General features: G+C 40.5%; 1 long non-coding RNA gene across 1 annotated transcript in view; it reads right to left on the bottom strand.

Annotated features, from left to right (window-relative positions):
* Window positions 1-19560, bottom strand: part of LOC106148520 — a 50129-nt gene that overhangs the window by 13602 nt on the left and 16967 nt on the right. The window contains exon 2 of the long non-coding RNA XR_001234051.1: window positions 11543-11662. This is a non-coding gene — a long non-coding RNA (uncharacterized LOC106148520). The remainder of the gene's footprint in view (window positions 1-11542; window positions 11663-19560) is intronic.

Here is a 19560-nt window from a genome sequence, read left to right as displayed (position 1 = left end):
GCCAAGAAGTGTATGAAAAGATACCTCATAAACTAATCACCAGGGAGATGCAAATCAAAATTACAATGAGCTGTCACACAACTATTAACATGGTGTTAGCAAGGATGTGGAGAAAGTGAACCCTTGTGCATTGTTAGTGGGGATGTGAAATGATTCAACTGCCATGAAAATCAGCACAGTGATTCCTCAAAAAATGGAAAATAGAATTACCATGTTCTATTCAGCAACGTCAGTTCGGGGGATATATTTAAAAGAATTGGAAACAAGACCTCAGTGAGATAATTTGCACACTCATATTCATAGCAGCATAATTTACCATGGTCGAAAGGCAAAAGCAACCTAAACATCCATAGATGGATTAATGAAAAAATGCAATGTGATACACATATACTAGTGGAGTATTGCTTACCCTTAAGAAGGAAGGTGATTCTGTCACATGCTGCAGCATGGATTAAACACAGACACACCGTGTGGGGTGAAGTAGGCCAGTGATAGGATAAATACCACATGGTTCCACTTACAAGAGGCATATAGAGTAGTTAGACTTTTAGAAACAATGTACAGTAATACAGTGGTTGATGAGTGCTGGGAGGGTGAGTTGTTTCTGGATATAGGGTTTCTATTTTTTTGCTTTTTTGTCTTTTTTTTTTTGTTTTTTTTTCCAGTACCGGCAATCGAACTCACGACATTGCACTTGCCAGACAGGTGCTATGCCACTGAGCTAAATCCCCAGCCCTGGGTTTCTATTTTTGCAAAACTAAATAGTTTCAGAGATCTATTGCATAACAATACACATATAGTTAATGCTACTACATTGCTCACTTGGGAGTAAATGTGTTCTATTCTTCTCCATAATGAAAAAGCCATGCTGCACAAAGCATGTGCACTCCTCTTGATGGCCATCAGAAGTCCCATGATGCCAGTTTGCTCTACTGTTAGTGACTCAGTGTTGCCTATCTCACTTTACGATTAAGTAAATTAATGATGGTGGAAGGCAAGCATGCAATAAGAGACAGCTGGTATAACAAGGACGACTCTTCTGAAGGCCTTCCTAAGTCAAAGCTCCCAATTTGTTTTCTTCTGTAACTATGGTACAAGTTCCTCAGCAGGACTGCCCATAACCTTGTGGTTCTAACTATGAAAGCCCATAAATTTTAGTCTACACATAGCAGCTCTGAGTCATTCTGGTAACAAGACAATAGCATTTTCCCAGAATAAAGGTCTCTGAGCTATCTTTGGAATTAGTCTGAGCACTTCCCTAAGGGACTAATTAATCTGGTAATGTTCTTGGTTACCTGTTTGCTGAGTGATATTTTTACATGAAGTAGTCAGTTTTTCTTAGCCATATAAATTTAGAACCAAACACTTCATCAGGGTTGGAATAGGAAATTCTTTCATTCCTTCAATCAGTCAACATATATCAAGAACTGACTAGGCACCAGCACTACTGGTAAGTCTCAGTCCCTCTCCTCAGGTCTCATGAGGGATGCTGAGGAGGCAATGAGGGAACAGAGAGGACAGCTCAGTGTGTGCAGAGTGCAAGGGTGGGGGTGGGGACCCAGGAAGGGCTGTACCCTAGTCAGGAAGTATTCACCATCTCTCCTAGAATAGGTCTATTCATGTGCTCATATTCATCCTTATGACACCTCCTTCTAGTCCTTATTTAAGTGACTAGATTTAAATAAGGATTAGACTAAACTAAACAAGATATGGTGAACTAAATGACCATTCACAGAGGTAAAATAGTTCAATTTTATTTGTGCCATGAAAAAGTGGCAGTAGATGAGGAGGTAAAACATACATCCTAAGATCAACAGAACTATCTGGCTTTACTGCTCTCTTAACCTTGCTGGGCCTCCGTTTCCTCATCTGTGAAATGAGACAATACCAGGACCATCCACATGGTTGATGGGAGGTTATGTATGATACCAGGATAAAGCACCTCTAGCAAATCTGAGTACTAGCACTGTTCATGGCTAATTTTATGATTTGACTATAAACATGGTCTTTTATTATCTAAATTATAAATAATTTAAAATAGTAAGTGATGGGTTTCTCCCCTCACTGTAATTCCTGCCCAGTTGCTATGGCATCCAGCCAATATGGCGCTGGAGGTCATGTGCTATATGGCACTGAGCAAGTATGGCACCAAGCCAATGTGGCACTGGCCACTAGAGGTCATGTGCTAAGCCCCACCCTTCTTCCTCTGAGTCAAATTACGACTTCCTACTTTCCTTTTTGTAATATCCTGTTTCCTTTTCCCACACTCCTGCCCAATCCTGGTCTACCATGTCAGGCGGTCCGCCTCCTAAACCTGTCCTCCAGCCTGGGCCTATTTAAACTTTGACCCATGACAGGCCCTCAGAAGTTGTACGTCTCTCTCTCTCTTTCCTTGTGGTCTTCTCTGAACCCATAATACAGGCATTTTATTGTGCTTTACCTCTCTCTGCACTGGAAAAACCTATCAGTAAGTCTTTGGCTTTCTATGCAGATGCCTAGAGAAGTTTTCTTCTTCTTTCTTTCTCTAAACTGTGGAGGTAACCAATACTGGGTAAAGAGTTATAGCTCATCTTCCTTAATGGCAGAACTTGAATAGTTTATCCTTGAGTCATGGATGAATTGGGCCTAATTTGGCAAGCTTTATTATATTTTGTGGCTGAAGACAAAACTGCTTGCCTTATATCCACCAAAAGCCCAATTCAGGGCCTTTAGCCTCCCCTAGGTTTCATTTATGAAAATACCACCAGCATACCTTTCTGCTTCAGTCCAGTTTGTTTTGTGGTACTGCAGTTTTTGCTCTGTCAAATTCTGCTTGAAGTAAGTAGGTATGTGCTGAAACCTGGACGTCTTTGAGCTATTTGAATGTTTTAATAATGAGATCTGACCAGGAAAGAGCTTGCTAGGCCACATTTAAAAATCAAGTCATAGATTTGTGGAGACACTTAAAATTATAATGAGTCCTAGATGGTGTTCTAACCTTTTATAAATATAATCAGAAAAATGCATAGATTAGATCATCTCAAAATTAAGAATGTTGGCTCTTCAAAAGACACTGTTAAGAAAATGAAGAACAAGACAGAAGCTGGGAGGAAATATTGCATAGCATATCATAAAGAACTTATATCCAGAATACATAAGGAACTTTCATGCTCAATAATAAGATAATAAATAACCAAGTTTTAAAAATGGACAACAGATCTAAAGAAAAAGATATACAAACAGTGAAAGGAGAAAAATCTTCACCAAAAAGCTACAAATGGAAAATAAGCACAGGAAAGGATACTTACCAATATTAATCATTAGGAAAATGCAAAGTAAAAGCACAGTGTAGAGTGGCCGAGGGTTTAGCTCAGTGGCACTGCACTTGCCCGGTAAGCATGAGGTGCTGAGTTCGATTCTTGATATCCCCTCCAAAAAAATGAAAAAAACAAGCAAACAAACAAACAAAAACAAAAAGAAAAATCACAGTGTGCTACTACTACATTGCCATTAGGCTAATATTAAAAAATGACTACACCAACTGTTGGTGAAGCTGTAGAAGAAGGACAGGAAACCTCATATAGTGATGATAAGGATATGAAATGGTACCAACCCCCTTTGGAAAGCAACTGGGTGTTCCCTCTATTTGACCTAGTGATTTCCCTCCTCAGAATTTACTCAAAAGATATCAAAGTATATGTCCATAGAATGACTTGAAAACAAATATTCATTATTACTTTACTTGTAATAATCAAGAACTAAAACAATCCAAATGTCTACCAATAAGGGGCTGGGGATTTAGCTCAGCGGCACAGCACCTGCCTGGCAAGCGCAAGGTCATGAGTTCGATCCCTGGTACCGGGAAAAAAAGAAAAAACAAAACAAAACAAAAACATAGTGTCTTACAAATGTCTACCAATAGGTAAATAGAGAAATTGTGGTAGAGCCGCAAATAGAAGACTGTGAAATTATACTACAAAGTTACTCAGCAATGAGAGTGAAATAACGATAAACACAACAGTATGGATAATAGGCTTAGTAAAAGAAGCCTGGCCCCCTCCAAAGAAGAGCGCATAATAACATAGGACCCCATTTATGCAGAATCTATAGCAAATTCTAAAGCATCTTTGGTGATGGAAAGCAGAGCAAGATCATCGGTAACCGGGAAAGATGAATGTGGGAGGGGGCCGCCCAGGCCACTGAAAGCAGGAATCACAAAGCAGCAGGAAGCAATTTCTGGGAGAGACGATCCTGACTGCGGTGATGGATTTTGTAAATTAGTGTTTTCTAAAAAATACATTTTATTTTTTAGAGCAATTGTGGTCCACAGCCAGACTAAAAGAAAAGCACAGAGATTTCCTGTCCACCCTCCCATGCACACTCACGTGCCAGCCTCTTCCATTATCAAAGCCCACCCTGAAGTTGTGCATTTTTCTTCACTGACACACCATTATGGCAGTGGGTTTTTCACAAGCATACGCACACATCAAAACTTCCCAAACCGGCTGGGCGGGGTGCTGCACCCCTGTAATCCCAGCACTCAGGAGGCTGAGGCAGTGGGATCACTGAGAGTTTCAGGCCAGCCTGGGCTACAAAGTGAATTCAAGGCCAGCCTGAACTGGGTAGCAAAACCTTTTCTCAGAAAGACAAAAAGGATTTCTCAAACTGTACACTTTAACCATGTGCATTTCGTGGCACAGAAACTACACCTCAATAAAGTTGCTTGTGTGTGTGTGTTACTAAGGATTGAACCAAGGGCCTTGCTCATGGTAAGTAAGCACTCTTACCACTGAGCCATTCCTACCTATTTTGATTTTGAGATAGCGTCTGACCAGGTTGCCTCAAACTTGAGATCCTTCTGCCTCAGTACATAGCTGGGATTATATGCACCTTCCATCACACCTGGCAACAAAGCTGCTTTCTACAAAGGAAAATTATCAGAGGGGTTAACACTATTTAAAGAATGGATTTCACTTTGTTTCCTTCAGTACATGACCTCTTTTGCGTAAGATCTAGTTTACTATGCGCCACAAGTAGACATCAGCCCACAGCACTTTTTCTCTTATATTCCTGGTTTCACCCTCAGCCGTGAGTAACCAGAGTTAGAGATTGGTTTCCACCCTCAGCGCAGATCCCAACAGCTGCCAGTGGGTGGAGGCCATCCAAAGCACCTGCTCCAACAGCTGAGGGAAGCCTGGGGCTGGGGGCAGGAGCTGGCAGGTGCTGCGGGTAGAAGAGGGGCACGTGTATGTCACAGGACGCCTGACTGAAATTCAGCCCCCACTTGGAGTCAGACAGGGATGACTCCCACACCATAGTGAGGAGGCAGAAGGCCCGTCTTTGATGGCATTTCAGCGCGTCTCCCGGCCTCCTGACCTGCTAGGCTTCCTAACCTTTTGGGAGTCGGCTGTTATTTGTCTGTCTGCTATTGTCAGACTTAGTCACAGACAAGAGCCAGCTAGCGATCCTGTCCCTTTGTTCTGAAGAGCCAGAAAAGAAGGCTCTTTGACCCCTGCTGCTAAGCACAGTAGACAAAGGCCTTCTTGACTGCCAGGAAGCTCAAAGTGCTCATTAAGCAAGAAGTTTTCTGGCCAGTGGTTGAAATGACATCATGCTTCCTCCTGGAATCCAACTAGAGATAAAAATCGGGTCATTCAATTTACAAAGAGCCAATGCTCCCGTCCACTGCCAGCTTTCAGGGGTTACTGGCTCTCAGAGCTATCAGGGAAAAGAAGGGCCTGTTTGAACTAGGGCGACGAAAACTTTCAAACTTCCTCTGTTTAATTCCTGATAACATGCAAAGATGTTCCACTCTAAATTGCCAGTGTCAGAGAGCAGGGAACGGGGGTGTGCTCCTCACCATTCCCAAACTTTCAAAGTGAGTGTTTAACAAGAAGTGGCACTGGCAGATGGGTTTTATTAGCTAATAATGAGATAGCCTTCAGGCTGTCTAACAAAGTACAAGAGGAAGGAAGAAATGGATTTTTTTCATCTTTTACCACCATTGATCCCAATTTGACATGAGAAAGAAAGGGATATTGTGGCCTTTCTTTCTTTGTTTTTCTCTTTTCTTTCTTTCTTTCTTTCTTTCTTTCTTTCTTTCTTTCTTTCTTTCTTTCTTTCTTTTGTCTTTCTTTCTTTCTTTCTTTCTTTCTTTCTTTCTTTCTTTCTTTCTTTTTCTTCTTTCCTTTTTTTCTTTTGATAAGGCTGGGGATGAATCCCAGAGCCTCACATGTGCTAGGTAAGCACTCTGTCACTGAGGATATGATACTGTGGTCTTAAACACTGTTCATTCAGATTTTTTAAAGATAAAAACAAAAAAGTATACATTTCAGAGGATGGTGATCCATGTTCTTTTATTTCTTCATTTTCTTTTTTAAAGGCCACCGTGGAGTTTGTTTTCATAAAGGGGAAAGAAACTCCCAAACTGCTCGATACCTGGTACGAGTTTGCTTTCTCTAAAATTAAAGAGTGAATTCTAGGAACAAAGGAGGTTAAGAGCAGAATATATTTACTGGGGAAAGAAAGCTTCTGTCTTAAGAGAGAGACAGAAGGGGTCTTAAGCAGGTGACTGAGGACCTTGCCTTTTCTAGGGATTTTTATAGAGCAAAACCACGAAGTGAGGCAGGTCCAAAGTGGGGTAAAATGGGAAATCACAAGGTAGGCATGAGGTGGGACCAAACTATGGTCTACCAATAAGATTATAAGCATAATTGTTCAGGTAATATTGATTAAGTGGGGATCAAATCGGGAAACAAATCACGTAGTAGCAAGCAGGCATGAAACAGAACAGGGGCTTTTCCTGGAGTGGGTGGATCAGTAGATTTGCCTGGCTTTTCCAAGGTGATGGATACCTATGTGGAATATCATCACTGTTGTTTATCCTTAGGGGAAGTATGTGGGTGCATTCGTTTCATCTTCCGCCTTGAGGTCTGGCCCTCAGGGGAGGTGTCTCTCTCCCCACAGTTGCAATGCATCTGCACTGGCTCCTTGAGGGCCTCACCCTGCCTGACTGCCTAGAATATTTCTACCTAACTGAGCTGTCTATAACAGTTTGAACAATCAATAACTAACAATTTTTTAAAATCCCAGTGAATGTAGAATAATCCATTTTCTGTAATTCTTTGCCAGTGAGAAAAATCTTTACAAAATATATCTGTAACCAGCTTCCAGATGAATTTCGGAATAATTTCACCAAAATACTAGACCACTTAATAAAAATTAAAATAGTAAAAGCAAAACCCCTCTCATGATAGGGCAAGTTTTGTGCAAGTTTTTATTTTTACAAGTGTCTTCAAAATTGGTCTCAAATAAGTAAAGTTTAAAACACATGCAAGCACACAAACTTTTCACAACTTACTAATCTACAACTGCGAATGTTGTAATTATCAGCTCATAGGTTACTTTTTTTTTTGAGAAAGGGTCTCACTATGTAGTTCATGCTGGCTTTGAGTGCACTATGTAGCTCAGGTTGGTCTCAAACTCTTGGCAATCCTCCTGCCACAGCCTCCCAAGTGCTGGGATTACAGGTGTGTGCTACCACACCCAGCTACATACTTATAAATCACATAAAATTCTTATAGTATTCAGAAAAATGATTCTAAACTTGTAGATAATTAAAAAAGATAATGGGGTAAACTTTTGAAGATGCTAGGGCCATTTGATTGACATTCTCATGTGAGTAATGTGTAATAATTGTTGACTTATTATTACTAATTGATTGAAGGCCTATCTCTTTTCTAACTCTATAAAATTGTTTATGTTTGTAGAAAATTCTTTCCTCTATGATAATATAAATCAAAGAGTGTTAGCTTTCCATTATTATAAAAAATGTCTGAGAAAATCAAATTTTAAGGTGAAAAGATTTATTTTGGCTTGCAGTTTCGGAGATCAGTTCCCTTCATTGCTTTTGGGCCTGTAGCAGGGTAGCACATCACAAAAGGATCACACAGCTGAGCAAAACCATTCACCTCATGGCCAAGAAGAGGAAAAAAAGGAAACAAGGCACTGAGGTCTCATGATCCCCTTCAAGGGCACACCCTCAGTGACATAAAGACCTCCCACTAGGCCCCTCTTCTTAAAGGTTCTACCACTTCTCAATAGTGCCACCAGCTAAGCACCAAGTTTTTAATACACAGATCTCTCAGGGACATTATCCAAATTACAGCAACATACTCTGAGAGGCAGAGGCAGAGGCAGAGGCAGAAGCAAAGGCAGAGGCAGAGGCAGAGGCAGGAGGCTCATCAGTTGAAGCCCAAATTGGAAAATTTAGCAATTTAGTGATACCTTGTCTCAAATTTTAAAAAAGTAAAATAAAAAGGCTGGGAATGTAAGCTACTGAGAAGCCCCTAGGAGGAACACCCAGTATTGCAAACTATAGCATTGATGCTAGTGCCCTGTAGATCATTAATCAGTTTGACCTCTAATTCAGCAATCTTTTTCCAGCATTCCTTCTTTCCATTGACTCTGTACACTGAAATCAGCTTTGTTGTTCTGCCAATTCTTCATAAATAAATTAAATAAAACCTTGACACATACTATATATTTATATAAGAATTATCTTTTTAACAGTTTGAACATTATGGGTGAGCACTCTACCCTCACTTAGGAACTTAAAATAATAGAATGATCTCATTTTCAACACACGGGCCAGCTTAGTTTGGGTTTTCCAGAAGTAGACCCGAGGGCAAGGACTTTTGTACAAGAGCTTGTTTTAGTGGGGCAGGGACTCCTAGAAGGGGAATAGGAAACTGACATAGGAAGGGAAGGAAGCAAACATGGCTGGCCATCTAGCCTGCTTTTGTCGTGGGTGACCATGGCATTCAATCCCACAGGGAAACTGCAAGAAACAGTGTAAAGCACACATGCCTGGCTTATGCCACCCAAAGAAAGTGAAGCTGGAGTATTTATACACCAATTCCTATAAGTCATTTTTTGAGGACTGCACCTGGGGAACATTTATTCTCCAGGGCTTCCCGCCAGATATATCATTTTTTCTCAATGCTGATCTAAGTTCTTAGGCATAAAGAGACAGACATTGGCAAGTTGAAATCTTGAGGTTTACTGAACTTGGGGAGTCCAGGGTAGATAGACAAGGGGTGCTAATGGCCTTTAAAAACACGCACACAGAAAACAAATCATTTCCATTTATTAGAAAATTACATCATCCTCAGGGTAAGAGAACATACGAACATTCTCATAGAACAAAGTGACTCTCTTTCTCAGATGGTAAAATATCCAGATTTGAATCTTTTCACCAAAGGAATTTTTCACAGGATTAATAAAACACAAAGTACTCAAAGCACAATGCAGTTGATTTTCTAAAAGAGATGTTTACTTGCAGACAGTTGAGGGGTTTTGTGCAGCACATTTACCGTTGGAAGGAAACTTCCTGACTACATGAAAGGGTAGAGGACCATTTTGCAATGTGAAGGAAAGTTTTGGGTGAAACATTTCATTATCAGTCTTTTATAAAGTATATTTAGAACTTTCCATAATGAAGCCAAGTCCTTCACAAAATGTTTTCCTACATTTTTTTTTTTGTTAAAGTATTGATTTTTGTGGCATCAGAAAAAATCCACCCGGGCTGGGGATGTGGCTCAGTGGTTTACTGTTTGCCTGGCGTAAACAAGGCCCTCAGTTTGATTGCCAGCACTGTGAAAACAAAACACAAAGCTGACAAGTACTCTTTTTACCTTGAAAAGGAATTCTAAGGACCAAAAATGAAGGAAAGCTAAGGACCACACCACCAGATTTAAAAAAGAAAAGCTTTGTATGTTGCCTGAATGGTAGAAAGTACCGTTGTAAGTGGGGGCATCCTCACCAGGAGCCCGGCTCAGCTGTGCTGCTCTGAGGCGTTTGGAGGAGCCTCACTGGATTCGAGGTCATGTTGGCATGGCAGTTTGTCTTGCGGATGCAGAGTGAACCAAAATACCTTCACCCAGGAGACATAGGCACAGAATAATAAATACTTAACTCAAATATTTAACCGTTGCATTCTCGGTTTCCTTGACACCAGACTGCCTGCTTCAAAGACCGGGCCTCCAGTCTTTAACTAGAACATGAGAATCTTCATAGTTGCCCAAATCACAAGGGCATGGGTGTCTACCACACCCATGTGCACAAAGGTGCACTGAAAAAAAACTCATTCCTTCCCCTCGTTTCTTTCTTTCTTTCGTTTCTTTCTTTGTTTCTTTGTTTCTTTCTTTGTCTTTCAACAAGATCTCACTTTTTAGCTCAGACTGGCTTGAACTTACCATACACCCCAGCCTGACCTCAAACTCTCAGTGATCCTCCTGCTTCACCCTCCCAGTGCTGGGATTGCAGCGTGCACCACCACACCCCGCTCCCCAGGTATTTCTAAAAGGCAATTCTGCATGGAATTAAAGCCCTTCCTTAAATCCTCTGTGAGCTGCGGGCACCTACAGCAGCCGCATGTTCTTCCCTTCTTGCTTGGCTCTCATAACCTCTCCTGTGAGCAGGTGTCAGTTGGCCCTTGGGCCCCTTCCAGGTCTCACAGAGATTCATTAAAAAATATATCTTAGGCTTTGTTAACCACAGAGGCTAGCTAAGAAAAAGACCCATAGCATCTACATTGTCCATCACTCCTCCTTCTTCTCCTCCTTGCTCCAATCCGGCTCTCAAACACAACTGTTCTCTCCTCCCTGAGTTACAAAGCTAAGATCTCCTAGTACATCAAGGGAAGCCAACAGCTTCATGGGGCCCTGGGTGAAAATGCCTTCCATGCATCTTTCAGTGGTGCTGACTTGCAGCCAGAACTTAGCAATCCTTCCTGTGTCCTAGCATCACTGATGACCAAGGCCACAAGAATTGGAGGCACTGCGTCAAATACCAGTTTGCCTGACTTTTGCATGGCATTATTCAACTGACATCTTAATACAAATCAGGCTCTGTGCTCCTGCTGGTGTCCTAAGATCAACACAACTTTTTCCTGCTCCTTGCTATTACTACCTTATTTCAAGCTACCATCACTCCACCTATATTATCTAAACAGCCTCCACTCTTGTGAAACCCCCAAACATTCTCTGTATTATTGTTAGAATAATGTGAATAACTATTCCAACATGAACACCTGATCGTGTCCCTCACTTTTAAAAAAATCTTTAATACTTTCCCACAGAACTCAAAACAGCCAAACACAATAAAACTTACAAGACCCCTTACATCTACCTGGCTCATTTTTCTAAGATCCTCTCCTGTCAGTGGCCTCCCTGATATCCTCCAGAGATGCCACACCCTCTGTTCTTGTGCTGCTCCTATTATAGGATGGCTCATTTCCCATCCCTTTCACGTGTCAATTCTCATCAGTCTTCAAAATCTCAGCAAGCTACAATGTTCTTTAAGAAGTTCCTTGCTTTAAAAACTAAAGTTAGAGTACCCCTTGCGGCTACCTAACCAGCCCATGAGCCACATTTTCTTCTTGGAGAGCTGAGCCTCACTTGCCACTGGCTGAGTCAAGGAGCCACGTTCCTACTCTGACCCTGACAATTTGACCAAGATTGAACGTTTTACTCAATTAAGTTCTCTTATTCTGAGAACTTACCATAAGGACTTAGACATAGACCACCATCTTGGCCTCTTGGTTAAGCCAGAACACGTACATTCAAGCTTTTCCGTGAGGTGCACATAGTCCTCTGTGGGGACAAAGAAGCAAAAGACCAACCTGCATAAAGGGAAAGGAGAATACAACCAATCAACAGAGAAAAGGTACTTCTGCGGCTCCCTGGGGCTTTTCAATTCCTGGTACTAGCCTGATTCTGACATAGCTCTGCAGTCATATTTTTTAAATCTTTTGCTTAGGAGAGCTTCGTTAATTTTTTCTCAAAGCCAGAGTTTTAACTAATAATTCATTCTTTCTGTGCTTATTTATTGCATGCTTCCATTACCTTTTCCTCCAGTGGAAGCTGCATCCCTCACTAGAAGTTGTTGCCTCCGTAAGAGCAGATGATGATTTACTTATTGTTACTACACTCCAGTGTTTGCTACATCATAGTTATTGAAAGATTGTTTTTCAAAGGAAGGTAGTAGAGAACACTAATTGCACTTTGATTATGTGCCAGACACAATTATAATAACTCATTCAATTTTCACCACAATCTAAGAGGTAATTACAGGTTTTTATGTCTATTTCACTGATCAGAGAGTCAGTGTGCATAAAGTTTATTAGCCTGTGCATGCATATCTAGTAAGTGGCCAAACTAGGATTTAAGTCTGTGTAGTCTGATTTCAGAGATTATATTCTCACACATGGAGCCAGGAGACCTTCCCCTGCTTGGCAGATATAGGAGGAGGGAAATAGATCACAATGCCCCTTATTGAGTAACTTACAGAATTATTTTCCTTCTTTCCTGTGGTTTGTCATAGTTTTGGTGATATCCACATGGGACTTTAATCTGCTGTGATCATATCTGATATCTGTATATTCCTCTTCCATATTGCTTTCCCTATCCTGTCTAATGTTTCATCTTCCAAACTATACTGGAGGCTCTTTGAAGGCAGAGACTAAGATTCGTACTTCCTGCTCTTACCCTCACTTGATCAAGATGTTTTTATTTGTGAATATCAGAAAGCCCAACTAAAATCTGTTCAATCAAGGAATTGTATTAATTTTTGCAACAAAAGGTCTAAAGGTGAATCTAGTTTCAGTTAAGTCTTGATTCATAATTTAACAATGTCACCAAAGTTCCTGCTTCCTCCCACATCTCTGCCTTCTTCTTGAAAATGGCTTTTATAGTGTCTTCAAAAAAATCTGCCAAGAGCAATTAGAACATTCCTTAACTCATATCTAGCAGAAAAGAGAGAACATTTTTTGGGACAGGGTCTCTCTCTATGTAGTTCAGGTTGGTCTTGAACTCACTATGTAGCCCAGGTTGTCCTCAAACTCATGGCAATCCTCCTGCCTCAGCCTCTTTAGTGCTGGTATTACAGGTTTGCGTCACCACACCCAGCAAGAACATATTTGTTTTAATAGTCCTACAAAATTATTATAGTTTATTCTAAAAGACATGTCAAATAATCACTGCAAAAACCACTATGGGTTTGTGTGCATGTGTGCATGTGTATGAGATGAACTCATGTGTACGTGTGATGTGAATTCCTTAGTTTAGGCCACATTACTTACTGTGTCACATGAAATGAGCTCCTAAAGTCATGTAAATCATCCAAATCAAAATGGTGGCTCTTGAGAAGAAGGACAGAGAGCCTCAGGGTTGGAAAAGACTTCAAAAGTTGACAGTACCTTCTCTATTATGATGCTTTCCCTCCTAAACTACTCATTTCTTTGGACAATTCAGCCTTTTAAAACATAGAGTGGTACCTTGTTACTTGTTGTTAGTTGATTCTAGAGGCATGACTAGTACTAAAGATGACAAGTACCGAATTGTTTTGACTGGAAAGGGTACTAAGTCATGAGGCAATTGGCCCCAACAGGTTCTAGCTTGTGCACTGAATCCCAGACAATGAGTACAAGGACAAAAATCCCCCTGTCAAGTGCTTTGAATACCAAATTTTAACAAGTTTACTGCGCATAGTGAATGTCATCATAATGTATTGCAAACATGTACTAGTAAAAAATTTAAAAATAAGTAAAAACGTATCTCTGAATTCAAAAGAGAAAGCAAAAAGAAAGTGGTTGAGTTCCAAAGTATAACCGTATGAATCTGAATCTGGGTTCTATGGATAGATTCCAACCCCCTGGTCCAAGTTCCCTGGAATAAATCTTATCTCCATTCTCCACAAGAACCCTCACATTTGAACACTGCCGTGTTGCTCTCCTTCAGCTGTTCCAAGTAGCAGGGGTTTGTGTTCTTGGGCCATCTACATGTTGCTCAAAGCCTCCAGGGGCGGTATGCTGAGCATCCCGGCAGCCCCACAGAAAGGGCTTCCTGAGTTCCTCCTACCCACTTCCACTGGTCTGGACCAGCCCTGGTGGGAGGCAGGGCAGCTGCTTCTTACTGCCATGGTCCTGACTGAGGTTACTGATGTGCCTGCCACATGTCAAGCATCAAGCTTTCAGATGCACATCCTGGGTGCCTTTCCCTCTCCCTCAGTTTCTTGCTTTCTGTAGGAAACAGGAGATGTGACCACATTTCTCTCTTTTGTTGGCACCCTGAAGCAAACACATAAGTATTGCTGTCACTGAGAGCAATCCAAGAACAGAAATCCATTCGTGGCTCAGGAGCCATTTGCAGAGGGCAGGAGTGTAAACACGTATTACTTAGATTCCAAAGCCCTGACCTGGTCCTCAATTGGATTCTCAGGCTTGTTTTTTCTTGGGCTGTAATTAGATGAAAAGGCAAAGAGAAAGCATACGTTTGGGTGCAGAGCAGGGCTGCAAAACCGGAAGCCACCAGGACGGGGAACAGCTTTGTTCTGTGTCTCAGGGCCAGTGAGATTCCCCTCCTGGACACTGAGTTCATTTCTGGTTCACAGCAGGGAAGATGGGAAACTTATGAGACTAAACAAGGCAGCAGAAGAGATTGTTTTGTTTTGAAGCATCCTCATCTGCTTCTTAAAAACTGAAGCAGGAGACGAAAAAAGAATGAAGATGCGATAGGTATATGAAATGGAGTCACCCCACAAGGAATGGAATCATTATGTACTGCGAACATGTACCAATAAAAAAAGAAATAAAACTGTTAAAGACAGGAACGAGAGTTTTAACTGGGACAACAGCAGCTCAGACCCCTCCAGCCTCACGGGCTAGAAAGAAATGGAGTGAGGCTTTGCCTCTTGGTCCTGAGTGTGTTCCGCTTAATGCCTTTTTGAGGGGGCAACTGAAGAAGGGGGCCCCACGCATCCTGCTTCTTAAGATTTCTACTGGGAAGCAAACTGGATGGAGTCATGCTATTTAGGACATCCTAGTTCCCTCACTTAGGCCCCTTTTCACTTCATGGTACAAAATTGAGTGCATTTCTGGGTTTATTGGTGCTACTTCTCTCTCGGCACAGCTTTACTATGTTGGACTGCTCCTCTAAAAGCCTTCACTGGCTCTCTAGGTGTACGTATTTCTTCCACTCCACGGCTGATTACACTTAACATCTCAACTATCTTTCTCATTATTTATCCTCGCAATCCCTGTTAGCTCTCTGAAGGGAAGAGCTACTATGTACTAGCACGCTCCACAGATCAGGCTGGGTGCTTTCACATGCACCCCTGTGAGGGATTTTCACAGTGAGGGAAGATTAAATTTGTTCATCCAAGATGCAGAGCGAACAGGCACAGAGCCAGGATTTTTACTTAGCCTCTAGAGTCTGTCTCTACTATACCAGCAGGCATGATCCCATTTTCCTATATTCTCCTCAGCATGTGTTAAGTACAGAGAAATAGTCATTGTTTATTAACTGCACATTTACCATGCCTAGTTGAGATCTGATTTGTAGTTAACTGAGGGTATAAATGGAAGAGGATGAGGGATAATCTTCGCAATGACTCAGGTCAGGCTGCAGCAGCAGAATACCATAAACTAGATGGTCTGAGTGACAAACATTTATCTCCAACAGCGTCAGGTCAAGGGACCAGCAGAAACGGGCTTATTCACTGGTTTGCAGAAGGCCATCTTCTCCTTGTATCCTTGCCTGGCAGAAGGTGCAGGGGCAAGTTCTGTGTCTCTGTGTATAAAGGCACTGAGCTCATTCATAGGGGCTCCATTTTCAGGAGCATGTAACCTCCCAAAGGCCCTCACCTTCTAATATCATCATGTTGGGGATTAGGATTCAACACACGTATTTAGAGGAAACATAGCATTCAGCCCATAACAAAGCCTGTTGATATTAGCAGGCCTGAAGGGCAAAGAGGGGTCCATGAAAGCATGTGTTGCTATTGATTAAATAAATATACGTCTATCATCCTAGCCCTAGGGAAGCTGAGGCAAGAGATCGCTGCGAGTTCGAGACTAGCCTGGACCACAAAGTGAGTTCCCTAAACTGCACGTGGAAACCCTGCCTCAAAAAGAAAAAGAAAAAAGAAAGAAAGAAAGGCTTCAATGTATAATACATTTACCATCATTTCTTAAGTCTCAGACCCAAAGCAAGCCCACAGAGCACAATGAAATCTTAAGGTTACACATAGTACACATTCCTTCTGATACCTGGCCATCTAACTCCGGAGTAAGGCATATTGCATTCCTAGCTGCCAACAGCCCAATGATATCAGAAAGGGAAACATTATTTACACCTTTCTGGTCTGGGCTGGAACCTGGTTTAAATGAAGAATTTATCTTTCTCAAATTTTGTTTTGTGACTTCCTAACATGATTAAGCCCCATCTAAAAGGGACAGAGACATTTTTCAATTTCAAAGTAACTTCTAAGTAATGAATTCTAAGTGGATGAATTCTCCATTTTATTAGAGTATATGTTCTCCAAGTAGTTACTAATGATCTTCTGGATTTGGGCAGAATCCATTATGCTTTTGCCTTTTTCATTTCTAATTATATTGACTTGAATCTCTCTCTCTCTCTCTCTCTCTCTCTCTCTCTCTCTCTCTCTCTCTCTCTCTCTCTCTCTCTGTAAGATTGGCTAAGGGTTTGCCTATTTTGTTTATTTCTTCAAAGAATCAACTCTTTGGTTCACTGGTTCTTTGTAGTTTTTCCTAGTCTCAATTTCATTAATTTTTGCCCTGATTTTTATAATTTCTTAGCCCATACTGGCTTTGAATTTGGATTGTTCTTGATTTTCTAGGACACTGAACTGCACCATTAGGTTATTTATTTGAGCTCACTTTTTTTTCTGATGTGGACATTTACCACTATAAACTTACCTCTTAAGACTGCTTTCATCATGTCCAATAGATTTCAATATGTTGTACTGGCATTATTATTTGATTTTAGGAAGTCTTAATTTCTTGCTTAGTTTCTTCTGTGACATACTTTTCAAGAGAGTATTGTTTAATTTCCATGTGTGTACATAGTTTCTATGGTTTCCTTTGCTATTTATTTCTAGTCTGACTGCACTATGATCTGATAATATGTATAGTGTAATTTTAATCTTTTGCACTTACTTAACATGCTTTATGGGCTAGACTGTAGTCCATTTTGGAGAAAGTCCCATGTGCTGCTGAGAAGAATGTGTATTCTATTGTTTAGTGAAAGACTCTGTAGGTAGCCATTAGGTCCGTTTGTTCAAAGGTTTGGTTCAACTGTGGTAATTCTTTGTTGTCTATGGCAATACCACCTTAAACACACCCAATCCCATCTGATATTTATTTCTTGACTTTTTTTTTGTCTAGTTATCTTTTTTGTGACTATGAGGTATTGAGGTCCCCCATTACAGTTATATTGATGTTGATATGATTTTTTAAAATCTCTGTTAGTGTTTGTTTTATGAAGGGGCATTTACAACTTTATCTCTTTCTGTTGAATTATTTCTTTAACCAACATGTAGTAGGCTTCTTTGTCTCCTTCACTGAGTTTTGGCTTTAAATCCACTTTGTGTGAAACTAGGATAGCGACTTCTGTTTTGTCCAGGTTCCCATTACATGGAATATTGTTTTCTATCCTTTTAATCTGTGAATTTCTTTTTGAATTAAATATGTTCCTGTGCACTGCATATCATGTTTTGTTTCTTGATCTATTCTGCCAATCTGTGTCTTTGGGGAATTTAGATCATTGACATTGAAAGTTGTTACGGAAAGGTATTCACTTATTCCTTCAACTGCATTATTTTCCTGCTGCTGATTTCCTTATTTTTCCTTCTGCTTAGCTGTTCATCCTGCCACATATATTCATTCTTTTTTACTTGTTGGCACTGTTGGCTTTGCTGTCTCTTTCTAGAATATCATTGAGAATTTTTTAGAATGTTGGTTTGGTGGTCATAAATTTCTTGAAGTGCATTTTGTTGTGGAAATAACTTATTTTTCCATAAATTTTGAAGGAAAGTTTTGAAGGATATGTAACTTGAGGTGGGAAGTTGTTATCTTTTAAGTTTTGAGATACTTTGCTTCAAGCCTTCATGGCCATTAAGGTTTATGTTGAGAAGTCTGTTGTAGTTCTAATGGGTTTAACTTTATATATGACTTATTGCTTTTCTCTAATAGCTTTTAAAATTTTGTCCCGGGGCTGGGGATTTAGCTCAGCGGCAAAAGCACCTGCCTGGCAAGTGCAAGGTCGTGAGTTCGGTTCCCAGTACCGGAGAAAAACAAAAAAAATAAATAAATAAATAAAATAAAATAAAATAAAATTTTGTCCCTATGATAGATTTTGGTATTTTAATTATGATGTAGTGCAGAGAGTTTGGTCATGGCTTTTTTGGGGTTTTACATGCCTTGCTTATCTGTATGTTTATTTCCTTCCCTGTATTTCACAAGTTTTTTGGCATTATTTCTAAGGACAAGTTTTTATGTCCTATTTGCTGTCTTCTAATTTTTCATTTATTCTAGTTATTCTCAGATTTGTCTTTTTTGCATGATCTAGCAGCTATTGGATACATTTTTCATGCCCTCTTGTTTTTAAGGTGACTTTGAGTAGTTGGTCTTTCAAGACATTATCTTCTAGTCCTGAAATTATGTCATCACACTGGTTGCTTCTGTTGCCCATAGTTTCATTATAAATTTTAGTTTCCTAGATTTCTTTTTTTTTTTTTTTTTTATTTTTTTTTGGTCTTTTTGAGACAGGGTCTCACTATGCAATTCAGGCTGGACTTGAGCTCACTTTGTAGCCCAGGCTGGTCTCTAACTTGCAACTCTCCTACTGCTTCAGCCTCCCGAGTGCTGAAATTACAGCATGGGCCACCATGCCTGGCTTTTAGTTTCCTAGATTTCTGATTGAAACCTTTTTATGGACTCTTCTTCTTTGCTAAAATGGTTATTCATGCTTTGTATCATTTTCTTTGGCTCATCTAGCTTTTCAGTAGTGTCTTCTCAAAGTTCCTGGATCAAAAGATGGGAAACTGAGCAGGACCTTGAGAAGTTAGAACAAAGATTTTCCCAGAAGTAAATTTTCTGAGCAGTCAATTAAGAGATGGTCCTTTTGCCAATTAAGAGATGATCCTTCTCAAAGCTTCTGGATCATTTTGGTTCTTATTTCCATTACTTGTTTAGTTATATCGTTCTGATTCTGCTGAGTACCTCTCTGATCTGTTTTCTAACCTCTTCTGTTATCCTTTCAAGTAACTGAGATGTGCGGCAAATGCTATTCCCCCACCCCTTGATAAACCCTAGATTGGCTCTTGGAGAGTTGGGAGTTTTGATAGGCATTTGGGTGCCAGATATTTTCATGTTTCTATTTTTTTGTTCACATGTTTATTTTTGCTAAGGTTTATGGACAATTGTAGTGGAAAGACTTTGTTGTTAGTACAGTGATCTCTTTAGTTAGTCACTTTTTAGTGATGTACTTTGGGCATGGCTAACTATAGCTCTTTGCCTCTGGTCCAAGATCTAACTACTTTGGTTAATTTGAGAGAGGAAGATATGCTGGGGACTGGACTGTGTAAAGGCTAAGTTACTGACCATAATGCTCTGAAGACAAGATAACACCACAGCTGAGGCAGCTGAGGACACAGCGTTGATACTCTCTGTTCCAGAGCAATAAACTGCCAACCTTAGAGGTCAAGCGATTCTCTTAATTG

This window comes from Chinchilla lanigera, unplaced genomic scaffold, assembly GCF_000276665.1.
Source record: "Chinchilla lanigera isolate Chin_1 unplaced genomic scaffold, ChiLan1.0 scaffold00022, whole genome shotgun sequence".
In the NCBI taxonomy this organism is placed as follows: domain Eukaryota; kingdom Metazoa; phylum Chordata; class Mammalia; order Rodentia; family Chinchillidae; genus Chinchilla; species Chinchilla lanigera.
Note: the sequence above shows the minus strand (reverse complement) of the source record. Positions and strands in the feature narration are given on the sequence as shown.